The sequence below is a fragment of the Mixophyes fleayi genome, chromosome 4 (assembly GCF_038048845.1).
Source record: "Mixophyes fleayi isolate aMixFle1 chromosome 4, aMixFle1.hap1, whole genome shotgun sequence".
Classification (NCBI taxonomy): domain Eukaryota; kingdom Metazoa; phylum Chordata; class Amphibia; order Anura; family Limnodynastidae; genus Mixophyes; species Mixophyes fleayi.
The window spans coordinates 261,615,557-261,631,489 of NC_134405.1; the positions used below are offsets into that span (position 1 = coordinate 261,615,557).

The following is a 15,933-nucleotide window of genomic DNA, read 5'->3' on the forward strand; positions in this document are numbered from 1 at the left end:
AAATTTTCGATTTGGTATTCATACCCTGTGCTAAGTTTAGCCGACTAATAAAACTGAAACACTGAACGGTTAAAATACTCTGAGAATACATCTTAAAAAGGTATCTGTCAAAAGAGCCAGAGCCGTAACTAGGGTGGGTGGTGCGGGCGGTGCCGTCGCCCAGGGCGCAAGCCCAAAGGGGCGCAGCAGCCGCCCGCTACCTAGCTCTATATGTACGGCCTTTGACTTCCGCAGTGGAACGCATGTTCGGCATTTGGAACGCAAATACCGAACTTCCTGTCTGTGGAACGCACATGCGTTCCACTGCTGAAGTCAAATGCACATTCTGTAGTGACTGAAAGGCTCCGCTACATCGTGTCTGCACTCTCCTCTCCTCTAACATTCCCAGAAGTGTGGTTTACTGGCTGTTACCAGCAAAGGCTTCCTCATACATTTGGTAATGCGGCCAAAACTGTTTTTATTGAAACAACAAGCAGCAATAGTAAGTCAGAGGCACACGATGGAGCTATCGATAATAAACAGTGAGAGTATATACTATATATAGTACTAATAGTCATTGTCTCTCACCCACACAGCACTGCCCAATATCTGCCCACGTGGGCTCCAGTAAGATGTCCGTGTATGAGGAATGTAACCCAGATATCTGTAGTCATTTTGTGACTGTATTCTGAGTCACACACTATATGTTATTCTCACCTTTCAGTATTTGTAGAACTAAATGTAATTATATGATTAGTGGTCGGATAACGTCTGTGTTTTGTATGTCTGTCAGTTTGGACGTCAGGCAGGTGAATAATGTGTAGCTGTAGTTACACAAATGGCTGCTGTTTTGGTGATCACAGACTACATGGACAATGAATTACTGCAAATCAGGTCTCACTTTATCATAACCATTGACATGTTTGTAAGTGGTGAGTTTGTTCCACTATTGTGGTCTCTGTAATCTGACAATAATTGTACTCTCTGCAAATATGTGTAACAGAATTCTTAAAGTGCTAGACACACCCACACGTTAGGTTGGCCACACCCACTTGTCAAATGCCACTCCCACATAGATGGGGGGCGCCAGTGCCCTGTCTCGCCCGGGGCACTAAAATGTCTAGTTACGGCACTGAAAAGAGCTATAAGCTAAACAGAGCCTGCAGCAGATTCCCTAGACCAGATTTGGTAACAGTACACGAGTATCAAATAGCAACACTCACTTTCTTTCAAAATCACTATGCAATTTAAATGCATCTGGTTCGGCGGTACGTAATGTCAGCTGTACAAAGGAGAGACATATTTGATAACCTTGAACTACATCTTGGGCACTCAACCAACACAAAAATAGTAGCATCAACACAAAGCTAAAAATAAAAAATGCAAGACTATTGTCCTTATTTTGCTTGTCCTTCTGTCCCTATGCCAGAGCACCAGAGCATGGGAGACTTTACCACAGACTGCACTGACTGGATATGTCCAGTGGGAAAAAGGACTGGGCATGCTCATGGCTGTGCCAAGTGATCTGGGAGAATATAGCTGCATTTTGTTTCACTTATTGCGCATTATATTGGGCAAGTTATTTAGTGCTCGATAACCTCGGCTTGGCTCAGATTAACAGGTTTATATTAGCATCAAGAGTCTGACAAGTTTGAGCCAAAGGATTGGACCACACACTTCATTGACCTACTCCACGCCCAAGGTTATATATTCTGTGCTATTAGAAATTGCATTCTATCCTTTTTTAAGAAACACAGTCTTTTATTAGCAGGATCATTGACCTAACTAGGGTTCGTTCCAAAGGAATACAGCCAGAAGGAGTCTAAACCCACAAACCTGAGGTAAGAGGGAATTTGTGATTCCTTAATTGACCTAGCCTCTTGGAGATTATAATAATATGCTATAAATTATATGATTGCTTCCCCGACATATCAGGTTTTTCTAGCACAGCCTATTGACTACTTGGTAACTGTTAGTGTATACAGAGTAGATCAGTACATACAGTGATATACACTGTTCCTAAGGGTGCATGTGTTTCAGCACAGGAAAAAAAGGTGGGGGGAGAACTGCTGGGTTGTGGCTGTGAACCATCCGTAAAAATTATCATAATGGCTATTTTTCCTGTTCATGTATCTAAAATAACTCTTTGCGCATAAGTTGTATTTAGTAACTTTGAAATATTAGGGTATGAGAACAGATTACAGCATTGTCCTTTCCCGGATCTCAGATACCATTATGTATACTCATCAGTCATGTCATTAGTCTCCAGTGTTTTAGAACTGCAATCCACTTCTACTGCAAGTGTTTCCTATGTGTCTACAATTCTCACTATCAGGTGTCATCCATAATCTCTTCTGGTAATAGGTAAATCATTCACCTTAACATTCTTCTTTTATGCACCTTTGGCACTGTATTTAAATGTTTAGCACACATTTTCAAAATGCATAAAATACTTGACAGTCTTAGGTGCTGTTCCATTATGTATTCTGAACAGCAGCTAGGTCGATTCTAAAGAGTGTTGCTTCCACAGAGAGGAACTGTGATTGTTTGTGCTCTGATCCTTCATTCATACCAACTCTGCACCAGATATATAGTCAGCAATCAGATGTGTAATTTCTATTAATTTTATAGAATGCGGTTCTACATGTATTGTTTAGCTTGCGAGCAGGGTTCTCTTACCTCTCTGTCTGTATGTACTACCCAGTATTGACTTATTAATGTTTGTTCCCAATTGTAAAGCGCTACAGAATTTGCTGGCGCTATATAAATAATTGTTGATGATGATGATTGTTTGTTTAATAGTTTTTTGCAGGACTTTGTACTATAAGGTTATTGGTGGAAGGGGAGGGATTTTTTTTCCAATCACTGATCACATATCTCTGTGACCCTTGCAAATTCAGTCTGTGTGGCATGCAGCCCAAGTGTTAGCAGTATGTTTGTTTTAAGAGGTTTCGTATACTTGTAGTTCCACAGATGGTGCACAGGATAGGAACATTATACCTGGAATCAGTACTACAAGTGGACAAAACCCAACACTCGTTTGAGTTCCTGGAACATTCCACTTCATACACCTACTTTTTGCAGTGCCTACACACTCCCTAATGAGCTTTTCTAAAACTACTTTTCTGACACTGGTATTACCTTTATCTTTATGCTATTTGTGACCTTTCGATCTATTATAATTTTTTAATTCATGCACCATTTCCAAGTGAAGATTTTCTTGTATCCATTGTGGGTAAGTAAAAACATTTGCCATTTTGCTTAATTTTATTTATACAAACTTGCTCCTACTGCCACTCCTTAACATCCTACTTATTTACAATTACCTCCCCCCCACACTGCCCTGTACTGACTGATTAAAATACCCTTTTCTAAGCCTCTATCTCTTCCCTTTCATTTCACATATCTTCTTCCTTTCTTACATTCCTCTATTCACACCTTAATCCACTCCCCTCTCGTTCACCTCCACCTCCTGTCTTTTCAACATCTCAGCTCTACCATTCCCTTCATTACTTATACTCAGCTCGCTGCAACCTTCTCACTTCCTATCCTACAGACCCTGGAACTTCCCTCACACCTACATATTATCCTCCCTTATCCCTCTTTCTTCCTCACCCTCTCCTCCTTACTGCTGGTGACGTCTCCCCCAAGCTCAGCCCCACACAATCCCTACTATATACTCATACTCCTCTATCCAACCCAAAATATCTGTCAGGCCCAAATGGAGAGGAACACTAACCGGTATTAGCGCTACTGAGCAAATAGGTGCGGAGTCTAACGTACCCCTGGTTTTCACAAGGGACCCCCGCAAGGAGGTTTGGACTTCGCTGCACAGGGTATGCAGGTCACGGTCCTATTAGTCAGTTGCTGGTGTAGTGAAAGAAGGGTCAGACGGTCCGGGTCAAGCCAATCGGTATGCGTGGTAAAAAGGGAGAATCCAGGAGAATCGTCAAACAAGCCAAAGTCGCAGGAACACAGTGGGGCACACAGAAAGGAGGATGGTCAGCAAGCCGGGTCACAACAGGAAGGCAAAAACTGGAAAATGGTCGAGGAAGCCGGGTCACAACAAAGGAGCAGACACTTGGGAGCTAGAGGCAGAAACCTGTTACTCTGGCACCCTAATGGCGCCAGAGCCAGGTTTAAATAGAGACAGGTAGGCAGGGATTGGAGGAGGCAGAATCAGGCACACCGAGTGCCGATGAAAGTGTCCCGTTGCCTAGCAATGGGACAGACCTGTGCGCATGCGCCCGACAGGACTGGGGTACGTGGCTCTTTTGTTGTCCGGCAACCGTCCGGACTGAGCGGCGGAGACAGGCGTCCGTCCCCGCCGAGTGAAAGAACGGCGGGGTCGGCGCCTGACAATATCCCAGTCACCAAATATCCTCAGTCCTCATGTTTATCTCTTCATTTCTCTACCTCCCCCTTTCCTACACACTGTGGAACAGTAGAACTATCTGCAACAAACCCATCCATGGCATATTACCCCTTAATTTCCTCAGCCTCTATGCTTCCCTCTTTGCCATTACGGATACTTGACTACACCCCTCTGACACTGCTTCCCCTCTGTTTTACAGGGCGTCTGTCACTCACCCACACTCATTAACCTGAAGGCTGACTTGGTGGTGGAGTAGGCTTCCTACGCTCCCCTGGCTGCACATTCCAAGTAATTCTCTTCTCTTCATTTTATCACTGCTTTTTCGTCACTTAACGCCAATGACTGATCCAGTCTTTTAATTCCTTGACAACTTTGTGGACTGATTTTTTCACTTTCTATTTATTGACCAGTGGTAAATCAACACTGTTATACTTCTCATTCATTGTTCTGAGGAGAGAACTAGTGATAGACTGCACTAGGAGTTTTTGAGGGGTAGAGTGTTAACGTGTTCTAGTGCCCTTCTAAAAAGCTAGGTTGCATATACATGATACTACCAAAGAATAGCCTGATTCATTAAGGAAAGTAAAGCAAAAAAGCACTAACTTTGCACCTTGGTAAGACCATGTTGCATTGTGGGGACAGATTTCTAGTTGGGGAAGAGCATTGCCTAGATCAACTTTAAATTTTAGTGTAAAAAATAGCTATCAAGTATTTGTGTGCTACATGAAAAACAGACAGTATTTAACTTATGTGCAAAATAATAAACTAATTTTCACCCCTTGCATTGTAACATGGAGGGCTGTTTTCTTTACTTTCCACTAAGGAGAGTAAAGAAAAAAAATGAGTAACTTTTTAACCATGGTGTCACGAACGCCCAGCCTGCCTCAGATATAGTGATCTGAAACAGCTGGCCGTGACTGGAGTTAGCTTTTTCACTTACCAATGAATACAGATTTGCTGCCTCCACAATGGATATACTATGGAGTCCTTGCATTCACCAATGCCACTTATTAATATTGCACACTTAAAATCACATACACATATAGCAGTAGCCTAACTTGGCTTTGTAAACTCACACAGATTCACAGTGAATATGCTAGATTAAATGTATTTAATCTGAAAAATGTTTCCAAAACTTAAGTACAAAACAGTTAATAACAAGACATACAGAATAAATTGCACAAATAAGTTTCAGAAATAAAATAGGAATTAAAACCAGAGCCACTAACTTACTAGTTTATGACTTGCTGCGAGAAGATTACACTTTGGGAAAGATGGCACATTTCAACTTAGATACATAGGTCTTCTCAGAGAAATGGACAATATTATCGGGTCAGGCAACGGATTTTAACTTCTCACACTGATCCCACTGCTCCTACCGCCATCTTTAGAAATTAACTCTCTCAATGTCAAGGCAGATTGATTCTCAGATTGACAAAGGGCTTTTGGAGATAAGTTATCGAAGTCCTGAGATAGGTCTGGAATTTCGAAGGGCAGGACTTCTCAGCTCAGCTTGTTCTTCCTGGTGGCCAGGTTTTTTACACTTCCTCTGTAAATCCCCAGAGATGCTATCTGTCCCTGGGCCTGGTTACTTTTTTAAAAGACTCTTGCCAATTGCATAGGTCACTTATGCCAGTCAGCAAAGCACATTTTGACATTACATCACAAGGTTACATACAATATACACATGTCATACATGAATATTCAGGGGAAAAGTAACAACCAGTGATTAGGTGCAGTACATAATCACCACACTTGGCAAAACCATATTGCATTGAAGGGGGAGGTAAATTTAAAATGTGAGGACAGATTTATAATTTGATTAGAGCCTGTACTAGGTCAACTTTAAATGTCAGTGTAAAAATAAAGCTATGAAGTATTTGCGTCCTATGTGAAAAAGCAGCCAGTATTTTCCATATGTGCAAAATAATAAACTTATTTGTACCCCTTGCATTGTAACATAGTTTTGCCAAGGTTCAAAGTTACTCATTTGTTTGCTTTACTTTCCTTAATAAAACAGGCCTTGTTTGTCCAGGAGGAAACTTACTCCTTTTTTTTGCCTTACTTCCCTAATAAATCAGGCCCTCTGAGCATATTTGGGCTTCCTGTACTCCAAAATTCATCAAGGCATGGATCTCAAGATCTGTGCCCTGTTGAATTCGGCTGTAGGGCTGCTCTATTCAGCCCTACCATACAGGACACTGTAGGTACGTATGTATCTGTCAGCTCCTGCAGTAGCATGCAGGTCTGGTGGCATTACAGCCAGGGACACACAGGCTCTATACTGATAGTAACCCTTGTGCTGCTAGCCTAGTGCTGGTAGTTGCAAAATTAAGGTGGGGGGAACATGGGGTCCCCCATATTTTACTAAAGCCAGCCAGGGCTGGTAGCACTTTAGAAGGAGAACCCACAGCAGGGGGTACCCCTGCCATAATGATACACAGTCCCAGGTTGAATTTTCTAGGGAATGGGGTCCACAAAAAAATGTGTAGCTCCTCGCTCTCTCTGGACACCCAGCCCTGTGCTGAAAGCACTAGGGCTCTTCCCACATCCCTGGCTGGTGGGTGTGGGGTAATAAAGTATAAAAAAAAAAAAAACAATGTATAAAACATTATTTTACTTTAACTACAAGTCCCACCAAGCCCAGGCTCCCATTATTAGTCTTGGTATGCTAGTCTTGTAGAACTACAAGCGCAACATACCCATGGCAGCCAGGGCTTGTTGGCACTTGGAGAACCACAAGTGCCAGCACGCCCTGACACCCAGGGCCCACTGAGCCATGTAGGCCCACAAAGTAAAGTTTAAATAAAACACACCCCTCTTTGAAACCACATTAGTTTAATAAAAAAGCAAAAAAACCTAAACTAAAGCGTAAACGAACCACACACCTCGTTTAAACCACATATTTTTTATTAAAAATAATAAAACCGTAACATACTTACCATCCATTGTCTTCATATGTAATAGATCCAATCTTGTAAGCTTTAAATCCATAATGCTTGAGTCCATAAAAAAAACTGTGCATAAAGGTATTAGAGAATTCCAGAACACTAGAAACGGGTATGAGGAGAGGTGGGAAGTGATCAAAAGCATGGTGAACCTGTGCCCAGGATTGTGGGCATAGCTAACAGGATCAAGGCAGTGATAGTGATGCAAAGGCAGGGGAGAAGAGGAGACCAAGTGTAGTGGTCTAGTTTTGAGGTGCAGGAGTGAGGTTGGGATGTCAGTATTCCCAAAATGAAGAAAACGGAGAGTAGTATAAATGAATCAGTGTTTTTATTATACACACAGGTATAACCTACATGCAGTCAATGGAAAAGCAACTAGCACAAGTCCTTAGAAATAACAGGAACAAATGGAGAACTGCAAGTACAGGATAATAGCATTAAAAGGTTTAGCTGAGGAGCTGAAGTTACTGGACACCAGGCACAATTAGGAAATTGTGGGTACAGGATACCAGGATCTCCAGGCTTGGCTGAGAAGCAGGAGTTACTGGAGATCAGACATAATAGGATAGCTGCAGGTACGAGATACCAGGATGACTAGGTTTAGCTGTGGTAGCAGCAGACAATGGATGATCCAGGGAAGAATCAGACTGGAGAAAGGTCAGGCAAGCCAGGGTCTGAAGCCGGGAGGTCCACAACAATACCAGGGGGTAAAAAGGAGAGAAGTCAAATGAAGCCAAAGTCTGAATCACTTGAAAAGGGGCAATACAATGAAACAAACATAGAGTCAGATACCAGGAGACGAATCAGGACCAGTTCACAGGAGTTACTCAGAGAGACCAGCAGCAGAGATAATTGATGAACTGGATCAGTTTGCTGGATCAGGCAGTCTTATAAAGGCTAGACACATGTGATCAGGATCCAAGTTCAATGAGGAGAAGTTAGCCCCTTGCAGGCAAGATCTGGAATAGGTAAAGCAGCATCCACAGACAGGGGCAGGCTGGGCTGGGGGGCAGTGGGGCATCTGTCACCAGGGCCAGTCCCATAGTGGGCTAACTTGGACTGGGTCACTGGGCCACCTGCAATTTTTTTTCTTTAAAAATATTCCTAATAGGCTGTTTAGTCGAGTCTTGCCCCCGGGCTAACATTTTCCAGCCCTCCCTGTCCACAGAGAAAATGCTGTACTGCAGCCAGAGGCTGATCGTGACATGGGGTGCCGAATGCACAGGTGACAGGTAAAGGAGGACACAAGGATTAGAGGGCCTTGCTCGTGGAAGATTACACTCTAAAGGGAAAGAGGAGACTAACAGGGAACACATAAAAAGAGGCACAATAAGGGCCTGAGTCATTAAGAAGAGCAATGCAAGTAAATGTGATCTAGAACAAACCATGTTAAAATGCAAGGGGTGCAAATTAGTTTATTATTTTGCATGTAAGGAAAATACTGCCTGCTCTTTCATGTAAAACACGAATACTTGATAGCTTTATTTTTACAAAGAAATTTAAAGTTGATCTAGGACATGACATACCCCAACTACCCCAACTGTAAATATGTCCCCACATTTTAAATTTACCTCCCCTGCAATACAACATGGTTTTGCCAAGATGCAAAGTTACTCCTTTTTTTGCTTTGCTCTCCTTAATGACTCAGGTTCTACAACTTTAATTATGAGGGTAATCATGATTTCTTGTTTCGAGGGGCAAAATGATTATAAATTATCAAGTGACAGCATGCACATGGGCATAAGTGCTGTCACTTGTAGACCCAGAAGTATGTATTTAAAATGGTGTCCCTATCTGGAAATATTAATAAAATAAATATTATTGCCCCACTGGAAATGAAATAGTATGCCACAATAATATAGTAAAATATTTTTTTCCCTTACATATAATCATTAATGAAATTTGTCCAACTAATTTATTCATAAAATAATTAATAATTATTTTTGCCCCTCTAAACAACAAATTATGATTGCCCTCATAATTAAAACTTGTATTGTGCCTCTTGTTTTGTTAAAATTGGCCAGCAGTGAAAAGCTGATGTGTTTGCTAATCTCGCCTATCTACAGCAGAGTCTTGATTCTGGCTATTTTCACAGCGATCTTAGTTTGCGACAAGTTTGACTAAACTAACGATGGGATAGGTGTTATATAATCGACACAAATCGCTGGAAATTGGATTTTGGAATCTCAAAATCACAGGTTAATACATATGGCAACTTTGCACAGAAAATTGCTGGGCGATCTAGAATGCTTTACAGCGATATGAAGTTTCTGAGAAAAATCGCACTTAGATACATTTACCCTGCCGGTGTTAATACATATAAAACAAGCATCCCAGTTAAAAATATGCTACCTGGCCATGGGAATTCTAAAGCATAATTCAGTTATTACCTATTATTATTATTATTATTACCTTTTAATTTATAAGATACAGCAAAAGGTAGTCAGTGCTGTACATGACATATACAGAAGGCAGTGATCCATAACACATAACACGAAGAACAAAATATAAAGACCAGACATTATGAATAAACAAATATACAGATAAGACTTTAATGCAAATCAAATTATTGATGGGACAGTGAGTGAGAGTGATGGTAGTGACCGGCGTGAAGGAGGCCTGAGCTTAAGAAAACAGGGCTAGGGCAGCAGGCCAGAGGGTGGTGGAATAGTAGAAGGAGAACAAAGGAGGGCCCTGCTCTTGAGAGCTTACATCCTAAAGGAAAGGAGAGACACAAATAGTGTGGTATCAGCTGGGGGATTCGGAATGAAAGCCAACAAAAGGGAGTTATATCCTATGTAATATAAATATTCATATAAATGAAACTTGTTGTCATTAAATTCAACATAAGGTGAATTAATTGATAGCAGCTAATGCATTATAGTTAAGCCATCCCAAAAAAAGATTATTGAAGAAGAAACAAAGCAATCTTTCCAAAGCAGGATTATACAAAGAGAAATGTAAAGGGCCTTCATTAAGTAACGTAAATCCTGATACCTGCCATATTTTGTGTAAAAATTAATTTGTGCAAGCTCAGGAACGGAATTGCATACGCTAGTGTATGCAATTCCTCTTCGAGCGCAAAAGACTCATCCGACTGCCTATGATTTTTAAGGGTACAACGGGGGAGGGAAGGGGCATACCGGCATAGGAAATGTACAGTAAGGGTGTGCCAAGGTCGAGTGCACGCACATCTGTCCGATTCAAGCTCTGGGCATCTCTCAGGTACGTGATTTGTAGCTGTATCAGTTGTTATGCATGTTTTGTCGCTATCCAATAACGATTGTCGAATCTCGATTTGTGTTTCCAACGCACAAAGATTTATTATCCAAAAGTAGCAGAATAATTCAAGCGAAATAATATTAAGTACAGCCGTTACTTATCGCAGGCGCCCTGGATCCAGTGAACAGTCATTCAGATCTGAAGTCTGTGGTCAAAGAAAGACTGCTCACTAGATGAAGAGCTCCTGCTTATATGCAGTCAGAAATACATTAAAACAATGCAGATGATGTGGCTTGCTTCTATTGGTCCAGATTTCAGGAAGGTCCAGGATGTTGTAGATCATAGGCCAGTTCAAACCAAAATATCCAAAGGTGAGGGTCATCTCTCCAGGGGATGTGCTCCGACTTTCCCGCCAAGAATCCAGTCTCAACTAGTCTATTAGCATTTTATAGTCAGTATTACTTTAAACATTTATTCCCTAACATCGCTAACTAGAGTATGCAATGTGCGATCTCTTCAGCGAATGAACCGGACAAGTGCTGATGAATAGGGGATTAAAACGATACCAGACATGGCACATTTCCTTTAATATTATAAGTTATATGCATGTTAGAAAAACATATGGTTCACGTTAAACATGAATACTACTATATTTCGACATAAATAACTATGTGTTGCAACTACAATTAATATGTACTAATTACAAATGTGTGTGTTTGTGTGAATGAAAGTAAAAGTGTAAAAACTGTTATTGCCACGTGTTGCGGCTGGATACGCCCTTCCATGCCGTATCGTGTTCTACGCATACTTTCAGACAAAGACAACCAAGTTTGCTCGATATTAATTGAAATGACTTTATCCAATTTGCTGACTTCGACACAGTTGCACCAGCTACAGGGCAGGTGTAAATGTCACTTGAAAATGATGACTGTCTAGTATGATTGCCAAAGTCTGTCCTTGCACTTAAGTGTAACTGTAAAAATGCACTTTATGTATAGTAGGAATTATGACCATCCTGAAAGAAAAACATTTTTAAAATGTATTTTTATTAATGTTTATGTTCATAATTATTATTAATTACAGGTATTAATGTATTGTGTTCTGATGGGACTTTATATATCAATTGTGGCAAGAGCCCGCTACTGCAGAAGCATACGCGAACAACTTCTTCCTTTTTATGGTGCTTTATTGTCAGGATGGTAAATGTTTTGACACCGTATACTTGCACAGCAATCATGGAGACCCTAAACACTAGCTATACATAGTCCAGCTCTCTCTCAGGACCAGCCAGCTCACCCAGCTTTGGTCTCCATGCACAAATGATATCAACAAGCTTTTATACGTGATACTCCTCCCCCAGCCTTAGCTTGATGGACAGGTGACACACCCACCTTCTCTTTATAAGGAAACGCCCATCACTGGCTCTGTAATTCAAACAGACACACCCTGTCTGTTTGCTGAGAGGAAGGATTTCAAGTCATGTAAGTTAAACCAAATTTAAACTATTGCTTTTCATACATAGGTCTTTACATTCAATCTAGGTGCATTACTGCACAAATGTTTTACTCTACTTCCCTGCTTTCTCTGCATTTTGCCAGCTAAATGCCTCCTTTTGTTACACAATATGTAATGTGCGTATCCTGCAGTGCCTTGTGTCTGTCTGCATATGGCAAGTGCCGTATAGGCAGAGCATACCTATACCAGTATTCAACTAGAAACGTTTCTTGATATGGGTGTACCTGCGCATAATTTCTGTCCAATATTTTTTTTTTTATAAAAAACACAAATCAGACCCAAAATGTCGTACTAGTAAAGAAATGAAAGTGAGATCAATAAAAACAAGGAAACACTGAGCAGGGTTCTCCATACCCTTTGTTTTCATGTCTCCACACATTTTGTCTGCCTTGTTTGTTTCTTCCCTACTGTACAGCGCTGCGGAGCACTGTGGCGCCTTACAAATCTACGATAATAATAATAATAATAATAATAATAACACCACTATATAATAATATAATATTGGACTGACTATAAGCTAATAGGTGAAAAAACCAAATTCAATTATATTTTGTAACCAAATGTATAGAATAAATGACTTGAACATACCGCTGGTATGTAAAAAAGGAGTATAACAATAATTTAGAACTAAAGTAAGAAATAAGCAACTATAAAACACTAATGGCTATCAGGCAACAACAAACACAGAATTATATGGTGACATAAGATCCATCAAATGTCTGATACATAATTGATTGTATATTTAAAAAAAGAAATACTGACATTAAGAGCTCCTGATCGGCTTACAAAGTAGACAGTGTAGACAAATTACACTCTAGTGATAACAGATGCTGCATGAGCTGATGTAAAGAGGCACCCAATCAGAAAATATCAAATAGTCTTAGAGCCGCATAATCATAGCCGGATTAAGGGATTAAGGAGGTGGCACAGGGGGCACGTGCCCCGGGCCCCCCTCTCTCCGAGGGCCCCCCGCCGCCGCATAACCTCTACTGATTTTTTTTATTATTATTTTTTTTTCTTAATGGCGGCGGCGGGGGGCCCTCGGAGAGAGGGGGGTTGCGGTCGGATTCGGGGCTCTCTTCGTTGGTGGGGGGAGCAGGATAGTGGAAAAAAAATATAGATGCTACTCACCTCATCGGAGCGTCCCTCCTCCCTGCACTGATAACACTGAATGACAGGCGTTACGTAATCAAGTCACGCCTGTCATTCAGTGAGGAGCAGCGCGGAGAGGACCAGGAAAGAAACAGGAAGACAGAAGAGAAGAGAAGAAAGAAGCTACAAGAAAGGTAAGTAAAAAAAAAAAGGGAATAACGAAGAAAGGGACACTTATGTAGTAAAAAAAAGGAGAAGAAAGGGACACTATGTAGGAAGAAAGGAGAAGAAGGGGACACTATGTAGGAAAAAAGGAGAAGAAAGGGACACTATGTAGGAAAAAAGGAGAAGAAAGGGACATTAGTAAAAAAAAGGAGAAGAAAGTGACACTATGTAGGAAAAAAAGAGAAGAAAGGGACACTATGTAGGAAAAAAGGAGAAGAAAGGGACACTCTGTAGGAAAAAAGGAGAAGAAAGGGACACTATGTAGGAAAAAGGGGGAGAAGAAAGGGACACTATGTAGGAAAAAAGGAGAAGAAAGGGACACTATGTAGGAAAAAGGGGGAGAAGAAAGGGACACTATGTAGGAAAAAAGGAGAAGAAAGGCACAGTATGGAGGAAAAAGGGGGAGAAGAAAGGGACACTATGGAGGAAAAAGGGGGAGAAGAAAAGCACACTATGGAGGAAAAAGGGGGAGAAGAGAGGCACACTATGGAGGAAAAAGGGGGAGAAGAAAGGCACACTATGTAGGAAAAAGGGGGAGAAGAGAGGCACACTATGGAGGAAAAAGGGGAAGAAGAGAGGCACAGTAAGGAAAAAGGGGGAGAAGAGAGGCACAGTAAGGAAAAAAGGGGGAGAGGAGAGGCACAGTAAGAAAAAAGGGGAAGAAGAGAAGCACAGTAAGGTAAAAAGGGGGAGAAGAGAGGCACAGTAAGGAAAAAAGGGGGAGAAGAGAGCCACAGTAAAGAAAAAGGGGGAGAAGAGAAGCACAATAGTGGGGACAATTAATTAATTTAAGATGGGGTGGTTTGCGCGCTACTGAATGTGGGGGTGAGTGGGGAGAATGAGGTCCCTTTATTAAATGTGCCTATGAATTATTTAATGGCAGTGACTGTTGCGGGAAATAGGTATATTTCTGAAATGTAAATACTATTAATTTATTGCTGGGGCTGTTTGTAGGGAGGGAAATAGGTTTATTTATTAAATGTGAATACTATTATTTTAATGTTGGGGCTGGAGGAAGGCCTAATTATTAATCATGGGTGGTACTGATTTAACGCCGGGGGTGGCTGTAATTTTCTAAATGTACCCATTTTTGTTTTCCAAGTAGGGCCCCTAACATTCCAGGATCCAGACAAGCCGCAACTAAAGAAACCTGCAGCACAGGTGGTGAAAGTGAGAAGAACAGGTAGGAGAGAGCAGCAAAGTCTGTGAAATGTTGTGATTCTAGTGGGACAATCCCAATTTTTGGTGACCGTTCAATGGTGTACACAACAATGCAGGTTTTTTGTCTGTAGGAGGTGGCCTGGCCATGCCCAATGATGCATTATCAATGGTATTTTAATTTGCGGTATCATTGCTAGTTTTAATGTGCATTATAAATTTCATTTTTAAAGTTTGGTATCATTGCTAGTTTTAGTGTACGTTATCAATGGTATTTTTAATGTATGATATCATTGCTAGTTTTAATGTGTGGTGTCAATACCCATTTTAATGTGGTGTTTTGATGATTGTTTTAATGTACAGTATTTTAGTTTGTGGAAGCAATGATTTTTCTTATGCAGACAACCTAAGCGAGCCCTCTGGGAGAGCTGTAAGTGTCATACTGTGGGCTGTAGGTGATGTAATGCAGGATGTGTCACTATGCCCTTAATTTTAGATCTTAGGGGCCCCCTGTCTTAAGTGCCCCGGGCCCCCCGAAGCCTTAATCCAGCTCTGCGCATAATGGACATGAATTGAGGGTGAAGTTACACCCACATCGTCTGCGGTGTAGAGCAATTAGGTATGGTGTTGATGCTGACCTTGCTTGGACAGTCAATTCCCAGGCAACGTGGGGGAAGGTGGTTTCCGGGCAGCTGAGTGCGTCCCTACTGTAAGATTGTGTAAGGACACTGTCCTAAAGATGTAGGAAGGTTTCAGCTGTCTGTACTGGAGTGAAAATGTTTATAACAATGTTGCAGTGGACACTCAGTTTAATATATATTTTTCTCCACATTTCATGTCTGAAAATTTACATTTTGGGGTTTGGTGGTCTTATGACATTGTTAAACACTTTGAGATTAGATTGCATAAAAATAGGAATTTTATTGCTTCAATGCTGAAAAAGGGACAACTCCAGGGAGAAATCTTTACAACCTGTAGCCGATTCTAGAAATTAGGTACTGATGGTATCTATGTCCCACAGAATGTATTCAACCCGCAATACTTCCTAACCCTATGCAGTGATTCTTCTTCACTTCAGGCACCATAAACCCCACCCTCTTTCCACCTGACCACTAATTAGTTATCTGTCATTTTTTTGCAGCAAAGCGAAAAGGCATGGATGAGATAAAACCTGTCTGCAATCCTTAATATGAACCCTAGGTCCATGTTTGGCAAGTTTTTATTTATAGTGCTTACATATATTTCCATTATTACCATGCTTTACAGAGAACATTCCATCATTCACACTTCATTACAGCTTACAGCCTAAATTCTCTAGTATATGAACACAGTAGGGTTAATATAGTTAAAGTAGGGATGTTCATTGACCCCCATGTTTTGGTTTTGGCTTTGCTTTTTGATCTGTATTAACTTCGTGTT

General features: G+C 41.1%; 1 protein-coding gene across 1 annotated transcript in view; it reads left to right on the plus strand.

The window, feature by feature from the left end:
* The first annotated feature begins 1,507 nt into the window (after positions 1-1,507).
* The window catches only part of FGF1 (fibroblast growth factor 1), a 233,073-nt gene continuing 218,647 nt past the window's right edge, over positions 1,508-15,933 (plus strand). Inside the window, exon 1 of the mRNA XM_075209693.1 lies at positions 1,508-1,820. The gene's annotated coding sequence lies outside the window, so the exon portion shown is untranslated. The remainder of the gene's footprint in view (positions 1,821-15,933) is intronic.